This window comes from Rhinolophus sinicus, chromosome 16 (genome assembly GCF_057876585.1).
Source record: "Rhinolophus sinicus isolate RSI-liver-muscle chromosome 16, RSI-T2T, whole genome shotgun sequence".
Taxonomy (NCBI): domain Eukaryota; kingdom Metazoa; phylum Chordata; class Mammalia; order Chiroptera; family Rhinolophidae; genus Rhinolophus; species Rhinolophus sinicus.
Window position 1 is genome coordinate 62,999,469 of NC_142516.1, and position 19,511 is coordinate 63,018,979.

The window sequence follows — 19,511 nt, forward strand, 5'->3', positions numbered from 1 at the left end:
ATTTAATCACATTTTTTGAGATACAAAATATTGGATTGTCCCACACTTAGTTGTGTTAAGATTGATCAGTGGACTCAGGCGGAGTCAGCAAATTCCTGCATTGTAAAGTTTCCCATCATCCTTTACCTAATGGTTATTGTCCACATGTATTATTTCATTAGGGGTTGTAAAATAATGATCTATTTCTATCATTAATTTTGCATATGTTAACTAAATTGTTTTGCATAGAACTTTTCCTGACCAACCTTTTAGGTACAATGAAATAGAGATCGTACAGGAAAGTGAGGATTTTTTTACTTTTATTTATCAACTTTCAGACTGTAACTTTTGGTCTTAGCAACCACCAGTGGTGACCAATGAGATGATTTTGTTTTTGATTTTTGTGTTATTTTTTGGTATTTTCAGTGTCATTATGGACTTCTCGGCATTATATTTTTGAAGTGTTTCAGTAGTCAAATATTGTTTGTATTCTCAAATTGTCTCATGTCAAGCCAGAAAGTACCCCTTCACATTTTACCCTTTGCCTTTTCTAACATGATTCCATTCGTCTTTAAAAGCCTCCTTGCTTTCTGACACAAGATTTCCCAAGCTAAGCTTACTTATTTCTTTTACCAGACATGAAATTAGCCATTTCTCTAAGAAGCTCTGGTTCCTTTTATTGGGTAAGATTTGTTAATATTTTGAGTTTATTTTTGCATGTATGTTCAACAGTGAAATTAGTCTTTTGCGCGGCGCGTGCGCACACACACACACACACACACACACACACACTGCCTTCTCTTGTTTTACTATAATTTTAGTAGCCTCGCAGAAACTTCAAGGAGTGATTTCTCTTTTTCTATACTCTGAAAGAATTTGTGAGTGAAATTATTTGCTCCTCAAATATTTTGTGTATTTACCTTCTCAGGATGGTGGTTTCTTTGTGAAAACATGTTTCTCTACTCATTCTATTTCTTTAATAATTAGTTTACCACCAGCTCAACTGTGATTTAAAGAAAAGAAATATAAGTTTTCATATTTTCCATAGCATTTTTAGATGTTTTCTATGGAGAGAGTTATCTCAGCACAACTGGTACAATATTCTGACTCATGATTTTTTTAAAGTGAGGGAAAGATGGAAGAAAAAGCGTCAATTACCCCAGAGTCTAACTCTTCATTCCCTTTTATTGTTGAATTGTTGTGGCTTCAAAGTATTGGTTGTAAAGTCTCTTTCCTCACACAACTTCCTGTCCCATTTTTCTGGCATTCTATCAAGGCAAAATTAGTCAAGACATGTTTATGGTATTTCCAACAGAGCTTTAAAATAGAAGATTGGCCACAGTATGATATCCTGGCTAAATTTTCTGTTTCTCAGATACTGGTTACAAAAAAAAAAAAGTGGCAGAATTCTGTCTAATTTATTAAATCTTTTGTAAAATTACCAAATCTGAATTGTTGGAGGATTACAGTGAGTAACAAAAAGTCAAAAGGAATTGCCAGTTTATCAAGGGTAGTTAGATGTTGGGTACATTGGTACTTTTAATTGGTTTTACAAAACTTATTTTCTCTGCAGTTGACTATTCAAGTATGAGTGCAATAAAGCCTCTAAAACTTATATCATAAAATTCTATCATTTTATCAATTTCAAATTCTATTTAGTTCAAACAGGTCTATACTTCAAAGAAACCAAATCTGAGATGTCACATAAAATATGCTGATTAATGCAATTATTGACATAAGGAATATATAGAATGTTCTCCCTATTGATTAGTTATAAAGAGTTAGCTGTAAACAAAACATAATTTTTCAATAAAATGGGCAATTTCTTCATTATATTGGTAGATTAATTTTTTATTTATTTGTTTTAACATAACCAGCTTTTTAAAAGCATTTTTAAAAAGAAATAAGAACTTTTACTTCTGGCCAAGATGAAGTAACAGAGGCTGATTTACCCTCATGCCTGAAGCAACCCCAAAACAGACAAAATACATGAAGCAACTATTCTCAAGAGTGAATATCAGATAATGAATGGCAGTGAACTCAAAGATGGTAAACAAATTAGGTTTACCTGAGATTGTTCCAGCTCACCTCCTTGAGTGTTTCTAGGCTGTTGTACAGGGAGGAGGAACCTGGGCAAAACCTGGCAAGTTCCGTGAGTTGACAATATGATCTTTGAATTGGGAATACCAAGACTGAGTTCACAAGGCAGAGGACCAACGAGGAGAAAACTACACAGAGAAAGATCTCCAGAGACCTGCAGAGAGTCCCATTGGGTATCCAGATGAGGAATGGTCAATGCAATGCAAGTGAGAAAACTACTCACTGCCAGGAAAGAACTCCCTAAAAGGATTAGAGAAAATACCTGGCACTCACAGAGAATGGTTAGTCCCACAAGCCAACCTGGAAAACCTCACAATTTGCAGGGCTTTGGATTGAGTGCTAGAAAAGTCTTGCCTCAGTAATGGAGAATAGTTATGCCCTAATCTAAGAACAGCTCTGGTTCTGACCAGCAAATCGTAAAAGCAAGACCCAGAAGGAGCAAACTATTTCCAATTAACTTAATGAAAACCCAGAACAAAGCTTAAGAATATTTGTGTAAATACAAATATTTCCAGTACCCAACAAGGTAAAATTCACAATATATGGTAGCCAATCAAATATTAGCAGGTGTGGAAAAAAGAAAGAAAATACAACCCATAAGGAGCAAAATCAGTTCATCAAAACCAACCCAGAATTGACACAGATGTTAGAATTAGCAAACAAAACACATTAAAAGAGTTATTATCATTGTATTTCATGTGTTCAAAAAGTAAAGTGAGACGTGGAAGATATAAAAAAAAAGAACCAAGTCAGATTTCTAAAGATAAAAGCTATAATGCCTAAAATATAAGATCACCAGGTGGGATTGATAACAGGTTATATATTGTCAACTTAAAGATTTAGTAATAGGAAGATCCAAAATGAAATACAGAGAGACACAAAATTTAAAGGATAAATCATCAGTTAGCTGTGAAACAGCTTTCTTTAATTGATTTCCCCTATGTATGATAAGTACTTTTTTTACAAAATAAATGGGATTTTTAAGTATAGGTTATTTTATAATCTAATAATGCAACAATATGTTACAAACATCTCTGCTTATACATATAACAATAGCAAAACAATTTATCAGAGTGTACACTTTAAAAATATATGTCAATATCCCTCAATACAGCTGTTACCGAAAAATAAATGACTAATACCACAGCTGTGCTTGCTATAAGATAGATGCGTGATTCAAAGAATGATGCAATAATATGTTTATTTTCCTCCCCAAATGAAGAGATCATATGTAGTGTGAACAGATCAGAGGTAGGTTCCACAGAACCTCCCAGGATGTGTGTATGGGGTCAGGGGGGCAGTAGTCTTTATAATTCAAGACAAGATGGCAGGTACCAGCATGGTGTGTGTGCCTGCTTACCTATGTCGGTGGCAGTGCGGAGAATAGGAAGAGGAGGTAGGGAAGATACTAAAGAAACTGTTCTCATTGGAACTGAGAACTGAGGAGGAACAAAAGGTGGGACATTATGAGTAATTTGGAACAAGAGTTTTGAGACTTAAATTTCAAGTGATAAAATTTGAACTCCTTGCTAGAAAATCGTTAGTTTTGGGGCAAGTAAATGACATGACGGAAGTGATATTTCAACACTAATCATCTGACTATATATCCATGCGTTCATTCATTTAATAAATGTTGAGGATCTAACCCATGACAGTTACAGGATGACCTGGAGAGAGGAGTCTCTATTACAGTTATCCATATGTGAGGTGATAAGGACTTGAACTACAGGGGTGTATTGAGCATGACCAGACCACCGTAGACTCAGGATGGGCATTAGAAGTATGAGGGTTGGCCAAGGAATCATTTATATAGTGATGGGGGAACTCTTGTGTGCTAAGCTGGCCTTTCCATAGGCCTCAGTAAGAAAGGCAGCAAGCCTCTAGCTCTGAGTTTCTCTCACTTGGTGGCTTTCTCCTTCCTTTCAGGCTGCCAGGACCTCCCCACTTTGGGCATGCCTTTGTGAGGAACTAGGGAGGCACTGGGGAGTGCATCAACTCCCCTGTGTCACTAAGTGTATATTCTTCCTGTGTTCTTTGCTGGTATCATTGACAGCAGTGGGCATGTGGAGTAGGAGAGGGTTTGAGAGAGAGGCTGTTGCATTCAGCACCCACTACACTGAAAGTTCTTTACAGTTTGCTGAATGAATGGAGGAATGAAACCCTTTTGAGTTCCTTATATTTGTGCATTCCTTAAGGTATTTCAAAAGAAAGGACTAGATGCAGAAAAAAAAACAATCATCTTGAATGCCAATTCTGAGTGACAATGGCTGCCTGAAGTTCTAGGTTGAGTGAAAATTTGAGGTCGTGCCTTGATTCTATAAGAAAATATACTGGGTGCAATCATCAATGTCTGCCTGGATCGAGAGAGAAAGAATGGCCTCAGGAGATGAGAATGGAAGGGTTAGCAGAGGTTGAGGAAGAGGTCTGCCTACTGTATCCCTAGCCGCAGAGATGGAAGCTGAAGCTTTACAAGTAAATGAGCACCAGGAAGAGGAAATGCAGAGACAGACGTCACACATTTTTTCCCTGGCACCCTCTCCCAGTCTCAACCACCTTTCGACTGGCCTGCATGGGTAACGTGGCTGTAGCTTTTTTATTGAGATGCATTTCAGTATTATGATCACAGATTGCCACTGATAACAGAAAGAGCATGAACTTTGCAGGCCTAGCGTTGAATCCTGACTCTACCACTTACTAAACTGTGTGATATTAGACAACTTTCTTAACCTTTCAGAGCTGGTTTTTCTCACCTTTAAGAGTACAAAGACAAAAATCTTGTAAGAATTTTGCAATAATGCAAATGAAGTGTGTAATCAATAGGTGTTCAATAAATGGTAGTTATTACAAGTATTGCACACTGGAAGGCAGTACTCTATTTACCAATGGGATGTTACTTTATTATAGAAATAGACTGTTATAAATGGTCAAAGATTTAAGAATGCAATATATTTTATACAAGATGTTCCTGTCATTAGAATTTACTACATAATACTAGCAAGTAATTTTAGTATTAATTAGCCAAATGCTGGAACTGGTGATAGCTTTTTGATATAGAATTAAGCATATTAATGGTAGCCATTTAAATGTTATAATATATATATATGTATATATATGTTAAAGTATCATAAAATTGACAACTTGTAACTGCCTCTGGCTCATCTCCATTTCATTTCTCTCTAGTCTCCTATAAACTCTCCCTGGTGAGTTTTTTTAGTTGAAAGTGCAGTATATTCTGGCTATTGAATGAAATCTTATACGCACAAAAGCAACCTTAAGCACTGAAAAGTGTATTTAGGATATTTGCCATTTTCTGAGTTTTGGTGAGGTCCCTAAAATTTTCAGTCATATCAAAACAGTTCTCTCTCTCTCTCTCTCTCTCTCTCTCTCTCTCTCTCTCTCTCTCTCTCTCTCTCTCTCTCTCATCTAATTATCTAGAATCTCCTATGAGTTCTTCACACACAGCAATGAATCCCTTCTTCTAAATCAGGAAATGCACACTGACTTCTTGGGAATAATGTGAAGACACATTTCTTTGGTATTCAGACACATCCTCTTTGTGGTATCTATGTGGTTTCTTTATCATCCTCTTTCTAATAAGATAAGCCGTGATTTTGCCCCTGGTTTCCTGAACCTCATTTCTCATCCACATATGTGCTCTTCTCCAGCTACTCAAGTCACTTGAACCTTGCATGCAGAGTGCCCCCTGGTTCCGTGGTGACATTTTCCATCTTGCCCCACTACAAAGAATATCTTTCCTGTCTGGTCTTCGTGAAAGACACCACTGAGGCCTCCACCAGGAAGCCTTCCTAGGTGTACATTAACGGATGTGTATCTTTCCTCCTCTCTGTTCCTATAGTGTCTGGTATGGCACCCCTCTCAGCACTTATCATATTGTTCAATAACTGGTTGCTTTCTTGTCCATCTTCCTTTCCCTAAAGATAACCTCCTTGTGGATAAAGACTTTATCTTTTTTTCCTAACACCTGCGTCAGTGTCTTGCACAGAACAGATATTTAAGTGCTATTGAGTGACCAAATGGAATACCTAGTGCCCTAATAGTTCTTTCTTAAGGTTGACAAGGTCACTGAGTTATTAAATAGCGCTAATTGTAGAATCTTCTGGAAGATCTCACTTCAGTGTGTCCTGTGTGAAAAACTTTTGTATATGATATAAAAATTCCTTCATTGTAGTGACCAATTTCTTTTATTTCTTTCCTCTTCCTGGAAATCTCTTTAACTAAATGTTCCAAGTCCTTTTGCTAGTGACCTGCAGGCTCCAAGGAATTACATGTATAGGAACTAACCTAGCTTTGAGCCTAAAAATGGTTTTTGCTTCAGGGAGAGAAATTACTTTTTGGACAATTTGAACTGGATTTTCTTTCTGTATATGTTTTAGATAATAATAAAGGGGAAAAAATCATAAATTAACCAAAACCTAGAAAGAGGACTTTAAACTTGTTGTGTAGCATAGGTCACCTGTGTAAGAAATTTGCATTTTAAGAGATATCAACAAAGAATTGATCGCCCAGTATGTAGTTGCTGATTTGACTGACACCACCTTAGATCCTTACTCCCATCCCCATTAATAATTAAGCATGCAAACTCATGCACTCAATCTCCCTCTTTCTTTGACATTTCTTGAGAGAGAGAAGGAGTTTACATGAATGCGTTATTTTTTCCTTCAAAAAATCTTAACGGAGAACCTGTTAGAGGTGAGGCCCTGTATTAGGCACTTAGAGAGATGCAGTTTCCTGGGGATAATATAGTTGCTAAGTGCTGTGCTAGGCTGAGGGACCGGAAGAGAAGAAACATTTTAAAACAATGGGAAATGGTATTATGCCTTATAAGAGGTGCAGGGAGGGCTTTTGGAGGTCCGGGTAAGGGAAAGGCACAATGTGTGAGCTGCATTATTGAAGATTAGATGTTGAAACCAAATCTTGCAAAATGAGTAAGAAATCTGTGTCTTATGTGCAATATAGGGACAAAATAGGATGGTTTCCATGGCCTTTTAAATGAATGTGGATATTTAAAACGTATACATATCTTCAGTCCTAAATTTCATGTCTTCATTTTCCCAGTACAAGATTAGGAAACATATCCTTTAACAGCATGTATCCTTCAAGTCTTTCTCCCACAGGCTCATGGGTACAGTTTGGGTATGTTGACAATGCTTCTGAATAAAGGGCAAATATGTAGCTCAACATGAGAACATTAGCATATCCTTATTTAAAGATATCCTAAATTTAACCTCAGAGAAATTGTGACTTCATTGGTATCTCTGAATGTCTTCTAAAATAAGATTAGTTTCCCTTGGTCTGGGATGGTTACATATGGCCTCGCTTAATGATTAGGGAGTGAGCAAGAAGCTGAGCTATTAATGGCCTTCCATTTCCAAGACCCTTTTAGCCGATCCAAGCACAAGCAGATGAGAGTAAAAACAGTTGCCCTGTTGAACTGCAGCTATGAGAAAATGCTGCACCACCCAGCGACACATTCGTGAGTACTTGGGGCTACATGCTGTGCTGGGCTGAGGGACTGGAGAGATGAATCTTGTACAGACTCCATAAGAGCACCCATGGCCTAGTGGGGCAACAAGGAGCATATATTACCATAATTGAGAAATAATAAGCTCTTAAGTGAAACAATTACTATAGGTAGGTAATTCTTTGGGAAAGCTTGCACAGACTTGATGCCATTTGATAATATTAAATAATGAATCTTCAAGTCAGAAAAATTGAAGAATCAAAACACCGACCCTATATGAGGGGAAGAAATCCCTACCCACATTGTCCTGTTTATTACAAAGAACTAAGCTGATTCACTCACTTATGGACTTGAACGAGGTACTTCAGATTGTCTTTCTGGTGGTAGTTTTCCTTGAGCCATTCAGGCGAACCTACCCCATCTTATGGTACAACCGGGGTGGGCCTTCTTTTCAAGCAGATTCTGGAGGTTTATGGGAGGCCTCCAGGAGCCATCCCTTTCTGAGCTACCATACTCTTTCACACCATCATGGTATTTCAAACTCCATCATTCTCCATCATTCAACGATTATGCCTTGGTCTTCAGATGACCTCTTATCCAAATAGCCACTCAGAAAGGGTTTGATTCACCACCTGTGGTTTGGGTGTTAGTTGGCAAGTGCCAGAAAACATGGCTGAAATACTAGAGGAAGAATTGTAACCTTTAAAAATCACTATATTGTACACCTGAAACTAGTTAATATAATACTGTATACCAACTATACATAATTTTTAAAAAATTAAATTAAAAAACACATAAAATACAAAAATTTTAAAAATAAATAAAACTGAAAGCAATACTGAAAATGGTAAGAGAAGGGACAGGGGCTGAAACTGGGAACCGATGATATCTGCTTTACATTTTTACTTTAGGGGTTCACTTACATACTTGTGTTCTCTCTCTTGCACTCTCTCTTACCTAAGAAAGGAATTGTGAAATGATTAGAGTGATGGGAGTTCCCATGTTAGACTCTACCTCCCTGGGCAAGATGTGTAGAAAATGTACACATTCGATCTTATCACTGCTATCCCTTGACCGAGTTTCTAAGTGTTCTCCTTTGCCAATACTCCTCCCAAAAATATACCCTTACCCAAGCTCCAGAAGTTTAATACCCAAACATTGCCAAATTTTCTAAGAGAATTTCCAATGCCTGAGAGAACTTCCAATGCCCAAGACAGTGGAAAGCTAGCTGGCATAGAAGAAAACGTGTTAGATAGAAACTTTTCATTCTGCATGAAAGTTATTTTCCCTCCCTAAAGGAATACCTGCATTTTCAGCTTCCCTTAAGTTAGTTTGGCAAATAGTTCCCTAAGTATAAGAAAAGACCATGGGCCAGGGGATGTACGGTGCTCAGTATTTCTTCTGCATTTTGGGACTCAGCTTCTTGACTTGCTGGTAGCAACCAATATTGTAAAATGATCTACTAATAATAGGTACTATTTTTTGATTGCTTACAGTGGTTAGAAATTTTTCTCAACATTGTAAATACACTTTGTGCCTCTGAGGTAATACCATCACCAATGATGAGCACTTAGGTAAACGGTGAAGGGTCACAGAGTTAGTGCAGGTACATAACTCTGAGCCCAGGGGGTCCCCCACTCATGCACAAAGTCACACTGTCTCCTGGGAAGAAACAGAGGCCCAAGGTGACTTGGCTAGCTGGATTCATACTCAAGCCCAAATGGAGAGCCTGCACACGTTCTTCATTTCTGTGCTGTTAGTCTGAAATGGGCAGCCCCAGAGCTTAACCAAATGAAGAATAGGGCACAGTTTATCTGTTTATTTTTTTCAAGGAGGCTACTCCTTAATGAATCAGGTCAACTTGATAAAAGGTTTTATGGCTAGGCTTGGAGAACTGCGGTGACTTGGAAACATTTTAATCACTTAATGTATGTATCTCATATAAGGCCTAGCTCTGAAATTACAGTTCTCTTGAAAGACTTGAAGCAGAATGGCTGTATTGATGTTTCCATGATTATTGTTCCCAAATGGCTTTCTTCCACCTGGTAGTCTAGTCAGCTAAGACATACGTTGAAGCAAGTTGGAAAAACTGGGAATTAAATAAATCCAACTAAACCCCAATGCGCACAATTCTTAATTATTTAAGAATGGATTTAGTAGTCATCAGCTTTGGTTAGGATGATTTCAGTTTAGATTTGTATCACTTGAATTGCTGAATAGGGATCTCTTCAGTTATATATGCTTTCGAAGGATTATTCTAAGAATAATTCCTATATTTTGGGATGAAAGCAATTTGATAGATAGCAAAAACAGGTACTCCAGATGTTTCACAAATGTATATTGCTAAAATATTAGGGAGGTGACTTTTATGTCAAAGCAAATAATAAAAGTCACCATAAACAAATATTAAATTGTAGAAGGTAAATAAAACATACAGGGCAAAGAGATATATGATTTTCTTTTTTTTTTAAATCTCCACTATTTTGTGCTTGTTGTCTTACAAGCCTGCTGCTTTTAGCGCAGTTTAACTTAAGCTACTTAACTGGCTTTGTCCACATTCTTCTCTTGTTCTCTTACAATCTCAAGAACTGTTCAAGCTCAGGCAGGAGCCCAGGACCTGCCTGGAGGCTTGAAGCTTCAAGAGGTAAGCACAAAGCCCTCCAGGTTATGTTTTCTGAAACCTTTCCATTAACTAAAACGTTTTGCTTAGGCTTGTGGCTAAGTGTTGGCTCTCCATGCTGACGCAGGGGGCGGGGCCTGCTATGCCATTCCAAATGAATTCAGAGATGATGAAATCCTCTCAATCCCCACTCATTTCCCATGACTGTTCAAGTGGATGTGGTTTGCGCTTAGTACACGGCAGAGAGCGGAGTCCCTCATCCTTCTTCTGTGCCTTGTCCAGGTCTTTGATGTCTGATGTTGCAAAGTTCTGCAATGCTGGAGCTGTCAGGCACTTTGCCACCCTTCTCCACCTCCCCGGTCCCCCACCAAACTACGTTATTTTTTGAGAGTTACCGTTTGTTTTCAGCATCTTACAGTCATCCAAGCATGGTAAAGCAATTTTAGATCATTATATAATTTTTCCACAAAATTCAACAGGCTTTTATAAAATCTGTTAAGTACCTGGCATTGTATTTGGCACTAAAGAAAATACATGAAGGTATGTGACATGGTCCCCAAAGATTGCAGGGATCTCTCTTGCAGAAAAAATGAAAAATAAAAAGTCATACAAATGCAACGATTGCAAGACAAGTCAGAGCACAATCCAACAGTAGCATGTAAACAGAAGAAGGTAAATTATGCTATGTATAAAAATGAGGCAATATACATGATTTTTGACCATTTCCACTGTATTTTTCTTTAATGTGCATAAATAAAAAGCCTCAGCTCTTTTGAATGCCTTCTTTCTTACTCATTCTGATCTTTTAGCGTGTAATCCATAAAAGACCATTGCTCCCTCCATAAATCTTCTTTAATTCAAAGCATAACTCTCAGAGTTCAAAAAATGAGCAGATTAGCCATTGCTGTTCCTCACTGAAATCGTCGGTGTATAAACATCTCCCTGGAGTCACAACTACAATTGGCATAAAAATAAATCAAGAGTCAGCTATAAGTTCCAATGATTTATCAATGAGTTTTTTAATGGTGTGTGTCTGAATTATAGCATTTTTGCTATAATGCCACCTCCAGTTGCTATTTTCATTAGTTCATAATATTTTTAGAGTTTACGTATGTACGTAAATATACATACACACATATGTGTATTTGCATCTATAAATTTTGCATTTCATAATGGCATATTCTTTGCCACTAGATCAGCTGCACTATTTTTGGAAACATTACTCTCTTTACTTGGAAATCAGAACCTCTTAGTCAATCTAAATATGACTTCATAACTTTTATAGCTTTCACTCCATGCTTTTGCAAAACATTATTGTAATTGCAAAAGAGTTCTGTGTGGTTAGAAAAAAAGGGGGGGACTTCTCACGACATACCCTAAAAATGCTCTGGGTTTCTGTTTGGTGTTGGGACCCTAATGTGACTGATGTGTTTGTGTGGTAGGGTATGAGCAGAAAATCTAAGAGGTTAAATAAAATTGTTTTGTTTTGTTTTTTAAAGTTAAACTGAAATTTTTACTCTTTTGCTTCTTCAGTCACTAATTAAATTGAAGTTGAATCACCCAGAATAGTGCTTTCAGGGTTCTCCCTACCCTGGAAAAAAGATTAACATTAATTTAAAATGCAGAACATCATTAATTTTATTCATTAGGCATAAGTAATTCTCTTACTAATTCATCATTCTCCTTTAGGGGGGAAGGGAGGTTCTAAAAGCTTTTGTTTCTGTTTTTAAACACAAGGCTTTTTTTATTAAATGAAATGTCATTTCATTTTAAAACTCTATTGATTTGATTGTAGTAAGTTTTAAAACAGGACTTCTTAAAGTTTTATATACATAGGAATGATCTAGGGATCTTGTGGAAATGTGCATACTAATTCAGAAGGTCTGGAGTGGGGCCTCAGATTCTGCATTCTTCACAGTCACAAGGTAATGTCACTGCCGCTTGTCTGTTGACAACACTCTAAACAGCAAGATTTGAAAGTATCATAAGTATGTATTATTGCAAGTCTTCATCAATAGCGTTATTTTTCTGTGAACCACAATGGCTTCCAAGGGTATATTTGCCTGAGTTCTCCTTCTGATGCCAAGTTCAGCATTTCTCACTCTTTGCATTGCTTATATTAGAGGTTGCCAATCCAGAAGAATGTCCCAATAAACCTTCTTAGGGATTTGGAACTAATCTGGTTCTAACCTTTCTCCAGGCATGTGTTTACACAGACTTTGAAAATGTTCTAGCTGTGTGCAGAAAACTAAAACATGCTTTCGATATCGACATTTAAAAATGAACTTCATGCGATGCCTGCAGTCTCATCCCAATCTGACCTCTGCTGTTTTCCTGATCCCCAAGCATCACAGCACTAAAAGCAGCTCTGCGAACTCCACTCTACCAGGAATACGGGGACAAGGCCAAGCCATCCTCTTTCAGCTGTCCTAGTTCTCAGAAAATCCCTGCCACCAGCTGCACACTCCTCTGGCTAAAACGAAAATTGTACATCTCCAAAGGGGAAGTAAATGTTTGTTGAGTAAACTTGAATAAGAGGAAGCAAGAAGTGGATGATTTTGTACCGCTAAGCAATGCTTATAAGTACTTTGAGTTGGGGCAGAAGGTGGGTTTAAATAGTTAATCCTATAGCAATTTAGCTGTAAATTATCTCTGCAGACATAAAACTGCAGGCCGAATGGGTCATGTGGTATTTGCATATTTTAGGTCCCCAGAGAAATGGTGGGGAAATGGTGACCTACTGTCCGGGTGGGTTCACTGATCACTGAGTGCACCCACCTGAACAGTTGGTCACCATTTCCCCACCATTTCTGCTCCTGTGTGGACCAGAAATGTAGAACATTTATAACATGTACATTAATCAGTGCACACACATGTCACACCTGTGCCTCCAGCCCATTGTCCCCTACTGGACAATATGAAAGAAGTAAATTTCAATCAAGACAGACTGAGGGGATCAGCTCAGGTTCAGAAACGTCCCAGAAGTGTTTTTATTTGTTGAAATGTTGAATTTATAAGTCCGGAATACAAGTGCAAAGGAGTGCTGCATAGATGACTTTCAAGAGTCTGGCACCGTCACAGGCAAAGCCCATAAAACATCCCATTTGTGGAAGAAGCCAGCAGTGTATCGATGTGGCTCATTATTCACAAGTCTCTTTTGGACTAAGCTTGTGCATGTTTATACAGAGACAATTATGAACATCCTCTGAGATATTTAAAGACCCAGATTCCTGAAATTTGGAACAAATTTCACTGGATATAAGAATTTGTGTATAGGACACTATACTAGAAATTCCAAATCTTAGAGTTGGAAGCAACGTGAGAGGTCATTAGTCCAAACTCCTCTCAAAGCTGGAATCCTCTCAGCCGCATTCCTTGGCAGATGGTCATCCAGCCTCTGCCTGCACATTTTCAGGGATGGGAAACATACCACTTTTCGAGAAAACCCATCCCCTAATGACAGCTCCAAATGTTGAAACATTCTCCCTAATATACAGCTCAAATGTGCTTTTCTTAAATTTCCACCCATTGATCCTATTTCTGCTACGTGGAACCATAAAGGATAAATCTTCGGCTTCTTCCACCTTAATGAAGAAAAGCCCTCAGCTGCCCAAAAGTCCTCTCTGCTTCATATTAACAGCCCTGGTTCCTCCATCTTTTGTCCCCATGACCAACCCTTACCTACCCAAATGAGCAGGTTATCAACACCCTGAAAATATGATCCCTAGAACCATACGCACTCCTAAGAAGTGATCAAATCAATGCAGATACAGCAGAACTAATGTCCTTATAAGCTGGAGTTTTATTTATTCATGTGGCATACAATTGAAAACTTTTTCCGTCAGCCCTGTGACCCTGCTGACTTATACTGAGTTTATAAGAAACTAACAATCCACAGAACTTCCACGTGAACAGTGAATGGTAAAACACTGGTCTCTTTCCCATTTCCTATTGGATGATACATTTTTCTTTTTAATCTAAATTCAGAATCTAACATATATCACTTGGAGGAGGCCAGCACATTAACTTTGGTCCATTGTTCTAGTTGATTAAGATTTTTTCTTTTTGGCTATCCATCACAGCTGAGTGCTAACCACAGATTACATAAATGTCTTCCATCAGAGCATTGATGAATATGCCAAAGATGACCACGTCTTTCACGTGTCTGTTTATACTGGCATTGATTTGTTAGTTTCATTAGACCAAGCAGCGATCCCAGTACATAGTAATTGCTCAGTGAATGTTTGTTTAATTTAATGTACAGGTTTTAAACCATCCATGTATGATTCAACTAGACTCTCCTGTGGCTCACATTGTTCTGTCTTGTCCATTGAACATCACCAAAGATGCTTTGGTAAAATGCTTTGCTAAAATCAAATGCTTTGCTAAAATCAAGCATAGTCATATAGTAGCAATGGGCGCTGGATTGAGTAAGTAGACCCTGATTCTAATGCTTGCTTGCTATGGGCCTCAGATAACCTTTTTTAGTCTTTGTTTCCACTTTATTTTTAAATGGCAATTATTATTATCTGCCTTGACGCCCATGCAATTATTGTAAGGAGCAAATGTAGTAATACACGTGAAGATAGTCTATAAATTTGTATGTCCTAACTACACGAACGTTAGCGCTCATGATTATGTTACATCATTCCTCTGATCTACTGGTCAGCCTAGCATTGCTTAGGTAAGAGAAATAAGGTTCGCTTAATATCACTTGTCCTTGATGAAGTCATGTTGGATGCTAATGATGGATGCTAACTTTATTTTTCTATATGCTCACAAAGGACTCTCAGCTATAATAATTCTGTATCTGGAGCTAGCTGTTATTGTGTCTTCAAGTCTAATTCTAATTCTAAAGCTTTCTTCTCGAGTCCTCCACTGATTTCATGCCTTTTTTATAGCAGGTGGTGAGGCTGACAGTTAATCTGTGTATGAATTGCTGGAGCAGTATGAGAGAGAGCACCTTATTTCACTTCTATCAGGCTCATCATTTGCTCTCTTTTCGGTATCATGGTTCTTCTGTGAAGCAACACTAATGTCAGTACCTTCAGTTGTGGGTTTTGGTATCTTCAGATACCAGCAGATGTCCCTACCTTCTTTGTTTTCAATTTTGACTTAGCTTTTGAAACCTTAACTCTACTGGAAAATTCAGTTTTCATTTGCGTTTACTCAAAATAGGCAACACTGTTTGGTGATCAGCAGGATTAGAATAGACACATTTTCGTCTTTCTAATTTACTGTGGGCACATACACCAGTTTAAATCTTTAAAAATAATTTTGGCTAGATTTTTTAAAAACAATAAACCTGTTTTGTTTTGGGTTTTTTTTAAGGGAGAGGAAAGCATAAATCATTCAAAATGAGAATAGCTGAGTAGGTCCTAACAGACCTTGCTGTCTACTACTAGAAAAAAAAACAAAAACACCTCATTTGTATGACTTCATCATTTAATGGTTGTGAATAATTTTAATGACCATAAACTGGTTCTTAATATAGATTCAATTGAAGGCTCATTCTAATCAAAATTGTATCAGTTTGTATTTATTGCCCCTAAAAGAATCAATTCCTTCATGAAGGGAAACATAAGAGAACCATTCCTTATTTCCTCTGGCCTGACCTGGAGAATTTTACCTATGGATTATAATGTAAATTAGTAGAATTTGTCAAGAAGAGCAATGAATTGACTTCATTAATACTGCTGTTTCTAAAAAACATTTGGAACTTCCCTGATGGTGCTGAAATTGGGGAAGCCAAATCACTGATAGTAGATCTGATCTGGATGTGTAAAGAAGGTGATACACCTCAGATAAAAATTGGGCAACTACTCATATAGGTCAAGTTATAGGCACAATTTGAAAAGGAAGCCATGATTTTATAACCAGTTTTATATTAAATCCCAGAGATCTGAGTAGAAAATTCAGTTTATTCATACAAAGCTAACTAAGCCTGAATACTGGCTAGAATCTAAACTACACACTTAACATAGACTAAGAGAAATAGTTCCACAAGTTTCAACAGACTAGCTCATAAAACTCTTAATAGACCTGGTCCATAATTTGTGTATGTCCTGACATATAGAACATGAAATTTCCACTGGATTCAACACACAATGTGTCCACATAATGCCTTGCTGTTTAGGGGAATGTTAATTGCAATTCTCATATCTTTTCACCATGCAAAGAACTGTTAGAAACTATAAATTTTAGTGTTTCACACAGGTTCATTATGATAACAAGTTGTCTGGCAAGGAAACACTGAAACTTTATGTAGCTTTTCCAACTCAGGAAAGGTAGTTGGTAGACTGTAACTTCAGTAGCTTAGAAAATAGCCATCATAGAGAGAGTACACATATGTTTAGTCCCACTCTTAGTTCCATAAAGACAGAGCTATTAAGAGGTTTTCCAAATCTCCTTGTTTAAAAGAGTTCAGTGTCATAAGAGCTTTGGGCAAGGTCCTATAAGCCCATTTTCATGGAAAAATCAGGAGACTATGCTAAATTGATACAGAAGAAATGATATTATTCCCAGAAGCCTGAGCACATATCCTTTCTGTCCCACCTCCCAACAATAGAAATTAAAAGTCAATGTTGGCAAATTTTTATGGATACCTCTTATGTGCCAGGAGCTATTCTATACATTCTATAGTAAAGAACAAGATAAACAAAATTCCTGGCCTTCATGGAGCCTGCATTCTACTGGAGGAGGAAGGTGGGACATATGAGAATATAAAACTAGTAAAACAACCAGTGACAAAGGTTTTGATGAATATAAAATATTCATTAGTGACAAGCATTTGGATATGATGGAGATGGCTGGGCAGTTCCTGTAGTTTGAGGAAGTGGTCAAAAAATTCTGAGGGGTGCCTCATATCCAATCCATTGTCCTCCCTGAAGTCAAAGTGATATATTAGAAATGTATTTGGTGACTGTCACCCCCAAACCTGACTCAGATGGCTTCCCTTTACTCATGGGACCACATCCATATTCTTTTTTTTTTTTATTAGTTTCATGTGCACAAAACAAAGTAATACTTAGACGTTTATCATTTATATCCCTCACACTGTGTCAACCCCCCCCCCCATCCACTATCCCTCTGACATCGCACAGAGCCATTACATTTCCACTGTCTCTATTCCTAATGCTGTACTCCGCTTCTTGTAAGTATATACATATATATATATAAACTTGTAGTTGACATTCATTATTGTTCAGCTTCAGCTTCAGGTGTACAGTGCAGTGATCAGACATCTACATCTTCCCTGAGGTGGTCTCCCTAATGAGACAAGTGTCCATTGGATACCCTACAAAATCTTTACAACATTATTGATTACATTCCCCAAATTAACTTTCGTAACCCCGTGGCCATCTTGTGGTTACTGACTGCTTTCTAATCCCCTCACCTTCCCCCTTATCCCCACCCCTCCTCCCAACTAGCAACCCTCATTTTTCCTCTATGTCTCCAAAATTGTTTCTGATTAGTTCATTCACTTGTTCTCTTCTTTAGATTCCACATATAAGTGAGATCATATGGTATTTGTCTTTCTCTGTCTGACTTATTTCACGTAATGTTCTCTAGGTCCATCCCTGTTGTTACAAATGGTAAGATTTCTTTCTTCTTTATGGCTGCGTAATACTCCATTGTATAAATGTACCACAGTTTCTTAATCCAGTCGTCTACCGAAGGGCATTTCGATTGTTTCCATGTCTTGGCTATTGTGTATAGTGCTGCAATAAACAGAGGAGTGCATAATTTTTTTTTTGAATTAGAGTTTTGGATTTCTCTGGATCAATACCTAGGAGTGGAATTGGTGGATCATAAGGTAGTTCCATTTTCAGATTTTTGAGATACCTCCATACTGTTTTCTATAGTGGCTACACCAATCTGCAATCCCACCAACAGTGCACAAGTGTTCCCTTTTCTCCACATCTGCGCCAGCACTTGTTGTTTGTTGATTTATTGATGATAGCCATTGTGACTGGGGTGAGGTGGTATCTCATTGTGGTTTTTATTTGCATTTCTCTGATGGTTAGTGAGCTTGAGCATTTTTTCATATGTCTATTTGCCATCTGTATGTCCTTTTTAGAAAAATGTCTCTTTATGTCCTCTGCCCACTTTTTAATTGGGTTGTTTGTTTTCTTGGAGTTGAGTTGAGTGAGTTTTTTATAAATTTGTGATATTAACCCCTTATCGGATATGTCATTGGCAAATATCTTTTCCCATTCAGTAGGATCCCTTTTTGTCTTATTGATGGTTTCCTTTGCTGTGAAAAAACTTTGATGTAATCCCACATGTTTATTTTTTCTCTTACTTCCCTCGCGTGAGGGGATATATCAGTAAAAATCTTACTCCGGGTAATGTCTGTGAAGTTTCTTCCTATATTTTCTTCTAAGAATTTTATGGTTTCAGATCTTACATTTAAGTCTTTAAGCGATTTTTAATTTATTTTTGTATATGGTGTAAGGAGGTGGTCCAGCTTCATTTTTTTTGCATGTGTCTGTCCAGGTTTCCCAGCACCATTTATTGCATAGACTGTCTTTACCCCACCGTAAAGTCTTGCTTCCATTGTCATAGATTAAATGGCCATATAGGCATGGATTTATTTCGGGGCTCTCTATTCTGTTCCATTGATCTACGTGTCTGTTGTTATTCCAGTACCATGCTTTTTTGATTACTGTAGCCTTGTAGTATAATTTGATGTCAGGTATCGTTATATTCTTAACATGACCCACTGGCCCTGCGAGGTCTGGTTCTACCTGAGTTTCCCATTTCATCTTGCCCCCTGCCTCACTGTGCTGTCATTGCTCCATTCAGCATTCAGCTCTACGTGTCTTCATAATCATTATCACAGTCGGAATTTTTCATCTGTCTGCATGATTCTTTGATTGGTATCAGAGTCCACTACTAGACTGGAAACCCCATGAAGACAGGGACCACACCTGGTTTTGCTTATCACTGTATCCCCAGCACCTGGCACAACTTCTGGTACGTGATAGATGCTAAATACATGCTTTGGAATGTATGAATGCATGAAAGATCATGCAGGGATCTCAGATATCATGGCACAACTGTTCCCAATACCAGTCAGTTCCATGAGCACACAGTCTAGAGATTCTTTTCAGATATTTTTAAAAAATTGTTGATTGCTCACTCAGCTAAGAGATATTAAGTACCTATTATGTATAGAGACCTGTACTAGATATTTAGGGAATAAAAAGATGAAAATGCAAGGTCTCTATCCTTATAGAATTGATATCCCATTTAGTCTTTTCATAAGTAAGATAACCTTTGGATAGACTGTAGTAAGTATTCATGCATTAGGTTGGTGCCAAAGTA

General features: G+C 37.6%; 1 protein-coding gene across 2 annotated transcripts in view; it reads left to right on the plus strand.

Moving 5' to 3' along the window:
• The window catches only part of ADAMTSL1 (ADAMTS like 1), an 891,281-nt gene that overhangs the window by 445,228 nt on the left and 426,542 nt on the right, over nt 1–19,511 (plus strand). The gene's annotated exons all lie outside the window — the stretch shown is intronic.